Source organism: Theropithecus gelada, chromosome 17 (assembly GCF_003255815.1).
Source record: "Theropithecus gelada isolate Dixy chromosome 17, Tgel_1.0, whole genome shotgun sequence".
NCBI classification, from domain to species: domain Eukaryota; kingdom Metazoa; phylum Chordata; class Mammalia; order Primates; family Cercopithecidae; genus Theropithecus; species Theropithecus gelada.
In genome coordinates, this window is record NC_037685.1 from 75,716,609 (window position 1) to 75,722,414 (window position 5,806).

General features: G+C 42.1%; 1 non-coding gene across 1 annotated transcript; it reads right to left on the bottom strand.

The window, feature by feature from the left end:
• Positions 1-4,593: 4,593 nt before the first annotated feature.
• LOC112611192 lies at positions 4,594-4,698 on the bottom strand. The gene has a single exon (XR_003116574.1). It is a non-coding gene; the product is annotated as a small nucleolar RNA U13 (small nucleolar RNA).
• Between the last annotated feature and the right edge of the window lie 1,108 nt (positions 4,699-5,806).

Sequence of the window (5,806 nt, forward strand, 5' to 3'; positions counted from 1 at the left end):
TCAGCTACTTGGGAAACTGAGGTAGAAGGATCCCTTGAACCCAGGAAGTTGAGGTTGCAGTGAGCTCTGATCATGCCACTGCACTCCAACCTGGGCAACACAGTGAGATCCCTGTCTCAAAAAAAAGGTAATTTTGTTAAACAATATTCACTATTTACATTATTTTAACTAGGTAAATATTATTCATAACTGACCCAAGTAATATGAACCCACATTATTACTTTTCCATTCTTGAATAACCTTTTGCTTCTTTTAGGTTTAATACTTTTCTGGTTTCTTTTTGTTTTTGTTTTTGTTTTTGAGACTGTGTTTCGCTCTTTTTGCCCAGGCTGGAGTGCAATGGCGTGATCTCGGCTCACTGCAACCTCTGCCTCCTAGGTTCAAGCAATTCTCCTGCCTCAGCCTCCTGAGTAGCTGGGATTACAGGCATGCACCACTACCCTGGCTAATTTTGTATTTTTAGTAGAGATAGGGTTTCTCCATGTTGGTCAGGCTGGTCTTGAACTCCTGACATCAGGTGATCCACCTGCCTCGGCCTCCCAAAGTGCTGGGATTACAGGCATGAGCCACCGCACCTGGCTTTTCTTGTGTCTTTAAAAAAATTTTGCTTAGTTTTCTAGCCTCAAATTGTCCTCAAGAGGTATATACATCTCCTCTTACTGTTTGAAACATGTCAGGTGCCCTATAAATTCCATATTCTTGAAGTCTTCTCTCCCAGAATCCTCTGACCTCATCCAGTTTGGACTAACTGCTATCTATGTCTAATGCTGTATCCTGGGATCTCCCTTTTTTTTTTGAGATGGAGTTTTACTCCTGTTGCCTAGGCTAGATTGCAGTAGTGCAATCTCAGCTCACTAAAACCTCCGCCTCCCAGGTTCAAGCGATTCTTCTGCCTCAGCCTCCCAAATAGCTGGGATTACAGGTATCTGCCACCATGTCCAGCTAATTTTTTATATTTTTAGTAGAGACGGGGTTTCATGATGTTGGCCACACTGGTCTCAAACTCCTGACCTCAGGTGATCCACCCTTCTCAGCCTCCCAAAGTGCTGGGATTACAGGAGTGAGCCACTGCACGTGGCCTCAGATTCTCTTGATTCCTGACTGTTTTGTCCTCCTCTTTCTTTGGTTTCTCCTTTTTTTTAGAGGAATACTTCCACTATCACTTGCTGATAAAAAGTACTTGGGAAGTAAATTTTTGGAGAATTTTCATTTTATTTTTTTTTATTTTTGATTTTTATATTTTTTATACATAATATTTTAAATTTAGAGACAGGGTCTTACTATATTGGCCAGGCTGGTCTCAAACTCCTGAGGTCAAGTGATCCTCCTGCCTTGGCCTCCCAAAGTGCTAGGATTACAGGCTTGAGTCACTATGCCTGGCCAAGAATTTTCATTTCTGAAAAGATCATTCTGCTACCCTTAAATTTGCTATGTTTCGTTGGAAATAGAATCCTGGGTCAAAATGTCATTTTTCCTTAGAGTTTTGAAGGCATGTTCCATTGCCCTCTCCTGATACCTGAAGTCAGTCTGATTCTTGATCATTTCTGTGTCATCTGTCCCTCTCACGGACACAAAACTTTACTATCTCATCTTGGCTTTCTTTAATTTCTTCAATGATGAAGTGGTTTGGTGTGGATATGTAGTTAACTACTGTGCTGGGAACTTGGTAAACCTTTTTATTCTGGAAACTCATGATTGATAATGCTTAAACAATTTTGAATTATTACTTAGACAATTTCCCCTCCTTCATTTTCTCCATTCTCTTTCTGGAAACTTTATTCAGATGCTAATCTTCCTAAACTGATATTTTCCTTCTCTTTTCTTTTTTCTGTGTCTTCACCATTTCGTTTAACTTTCTTGAAGATTTTCTTACCTTTAATTTATAATCCTTGTTACCGAGTTTTTCATTCATGTTATCATATTTGTAATTTCCAAGAGTTTCTTTTTATTCTCTGAAATCTTTTCCCCTCACTAGCTTCTTTCTTTCATGATTGAATTATCTTCTCTTATCTCTCTGAAGATATTAATACTTTTTGTCATTTTCTTCTTCCTGAATTGTTTTCATTTCCTCCTAGTGACTTTCCACATATGTCTATTTATTTTTGGATCCCTGCTCTTTCTTTAGGATGGGGCAGTTAGAAGACTGACTGGGATTTCTGTGCTATGAGTGGACCTTGTTGATTGAGAGTGGACTTTGACATTGGGAGGCTCTAGCTGGGCAGTTTCACTGGGGAGTGTAAAACTAAATTGTATGCATCAACTTGACTAAGCTATGGAGCCTTGTTGTTTGGTCAAATACTAGGCTAGACGTTGCTGTGAAGGTGTTTTGTTGATATGACTGACATCAACAGTCAGTTGACTTTAAGTAAAACAGATTACCCTCAATAATGTGGGTGGGCCTCTTTTAATCAGTTGAAGACCTTAAAATAAACAAAACAAAACAAAACGAAGCCTTCCCAGAGAAAAGGAGATTTGCTTCAAGACTGTAACAAAGAAATGCTGCCTCAGTTCCCAGCCTCTTGGCCTGCCCTACATGTTTCAGACTCAAGACTACTTGAGGAGTCAACTCTTACATGAGTTTCTAACCTGCTGGTCAGCCCTACAGATTTTGGACTTTCCAGTTCCCATAATCACATGAGCCAGTTCTTTAAAGTAAATCTCTTAATATAAATACACATATAGCCTGTTGGTTCTGGTTCTCTGACAGCCCTGACAAAAGGAGTCCCAGCTGTCTGTATATTTAGGCTGTTCCTCCTGAGCTGGCCAGATTTCTTTTCTTTTCTTTTTTTTCTTTTCTTTTCTTTTCTTTTCTTCCTTCCTTCCTTCTTTCTTTTTTTTTTTTTTTTAGATTGAGTCTCACTCTGTTGTTCAGGCTGGAGTGCAGTGGTGCAATGTCGGCTCACTGCAGCCTCCACCTCCCTGGTTCAAACAATTCTTGAGCCTCAGCCTCCCAAGTAGCAGGAATTACAGGCCCACACCACCACACCACACCAGTCTAATTGTTTTGTATTTTTTGTAGAGATGGAGGTTTTGCCATGTTGCCCAGGCTGGTCTCAAACTCCTGGGCTTAAGTGATCCGCCCACATCAGCCTCCATAACGCACTCTCAACAATCACTATTATAAAAACGCAACCATGACCTGTCCCCAAATCCTCTTCCCTTACTCTTCATTACTTTTCATAAATTCCCTAGAATTATCTCAGTCATTCTGTTCCAAACCAATAGCACTATAGAACCCTCTTTGTCTTACTCGATTGGTCCACAGGATTTTTTTCTTTTCTTTCTTTTGAAAAGTCGTGTTCTTCATTTTTATCCCCTTTGTCACCATCATATTTTGGTCCTTTTACTGTCTCCCTTCTGGATTTTTGTGTGTCTTCCTGACCCCATGGCTTTAGTTTCTTCCCTTTTAATTTATTCTGCATTTTACGGATGATCTCAACTTCCTAAAATAAGGTTTCTTCCATGTTGTTCTCCTTTGCAGATACTTTCATGTTAGCCTCTTGTTTAAGATGATAGACTGAGCACATATTGACTTCAAATTCCTTTCTTAAACCCCTGAAAATGACAGTAAAATGTTTAAAATAAATAAACCCATAAAGACAAACATCATCAACATTTTGAAAACTGTAAAGCAGACGGATGAGGGATAACTGACTCACTAGACTTGTGAAAATTGAATTCTAAACCAGTGAGGGAAGTCTGTAAGTGACCTGATTTATACCACAAAGTCTCTGAAATGCTTAAAAATTGGAATCACAGGACACTTGGGCACTCACTGGCAATGAACATGCAGCTGAAAACTAGCAGATAGGTTAAAAGTCTGCATAAAAAGTCATTAGATCCTTAGATTCCCACCCCTACTGCACACGGCCCCTTCTCCATCACAGCAAACTTTCCAGTCTTTTGTAGGACTAATATGGTTTGCATATATGTCCGTGCCAAATGTCATGTTGAATTGTAATCCCCAATGTTGGAGGTGGAGCCTGGACCGAGGTGTTTGGATTATGGGGGCAGATCCTTCATGTCTTGCTGCTGTCCTTGAAATAGTGAGTGGAGCTCCTGGGAGATCTGGTTGCTTAAAAGTATGTGGCACTTGTCTCTCTTGCTCCTGCTCTGGTCATGTGGCATGCCTGCTCCCACTGCACCTTCTGCCATGAGTACAAGCTGAGCCATAACGCAAGCAAGAGCTGGTTCCAAGGTGTGTAGTTAGGCAATTGGAGTGAAAAGAGCAACTAGCCAAGGATTCACGTGGAGTCACTTTCTTTTTTTTTTTTTTTTTTTTTTTTTTTGTTGAGACGGAGTCTCGCTCTGTCGCCCAGGCTGGAGTGCTGTGGCTGGATCTCAGCTCACTGCAAGCTCCGCCTCCCGGGTTCACGCCATTCTCCTGCCTCAGCCTCCCAAGCAGCTGGGACTACAGGCACCCGCCACCTTGCCCGGCTAGTTTTTTTTGGTATGTTTTTAGTAGAGACGGGGTTTCAATGTGTTTGCCAGGATGGTCTCGATCTCCTGACCTCGTGATCCGCCCGTCTCTTTCAAGAACCAGAACTCCCGAGGGTCTTAGGTCACACTTGTAACTTTTCTGTTTTTTTTTCAGGTCAGGCAGGTAATGTGCTGACATTGTAACAAGGTTTGAGGGTGGCACATTTCACACACATGTGTGAAATACCCAATCATCATCCTCATGAACTACAAAAGGATCCTTTTTTTTTTTTTTTTGAGATAGGAGCTCACTCAGTTGCCCAGGCTGGAATGCAGTGGTATGATTGCAGCTCACTGCAGCTTCAACCTCCCCGGGCTCAGGTGATTCTCCCACCTCAACCTTCTGAGTAACTTGGACTACAGGCTTGAGCCACCATGCCTGGCTAATTTTTGTATTTTTTATAGAAACAGGGTTTCACCATGTTGCCCAGGCTGGTCTTGAACTCCTGGGCTCAAGAGATCTGCTTGCCTTAGCCTCCCGAAGTGTTGTGATTACAGACATGAGCCACTGCACCCAGCCCACACTTACATCTTTAAGTAATTTAGCATCTGGACTGGTTGTAACAAAGCCCGGTTAGAGTCACACTCTGGTATCTGGTTGCTGTGATTTGAACGTCCCCTCCAACACTCATGTTGAAATTTATTTATTTTATTTATTTATTTATTGAGACAGAGCCTTCCTCTGTCGCTCAGGTTGGAGTGCAATGTCATGATCTTGGCTCACTACAACCTCCGCCTCCCAGGTTCAAGCGATTATTCTGCCTCAGCCTCCCCAGTAGCTCTGATTACAGGCACATGCCCCCACACCCGGCTAATTTTTCTATTTTTAGTAGAGACAGGGTTTCACCATGTTGGCCAGGCTGGTCTTGAACTCCTGAACTTGTCATCTGCCTACCTCGGCTTCCCAAAGTGCTGGTGTTAAGGCGTGAGGTTGCCACTGTGACAGAATTAAGAGGTGGGACTTTTCAAAGGTGATTAGGTCATGCGGGGCTCCACCCTTAGGAACAGATTCATGTTGTTATCATGGGAATGGGTTCCTGGTTAAAGTGAGTTTACTCTCCGCTTGCCCTTTCTTGCTTTCTTGTGCTCTCTTACCCTTCTACCTTCCCCCGTGAGATGATACATCAAGACCAGTACGAGATGCCAGGCCCATGCTTTTGGATGTTCCAACCTCCAGAACCATGAGCCAAGTATATTTCTATTGTTTATAAATTATCCAGTCTGTGGTATTCTGTTACGGTAACGCGAAATGGGTAAGATAGAAAATTGTTATGGAGAAATGGGGCTGTTGCTATAACAAACACCTGAAAATGTGGAAGCAGTGTGA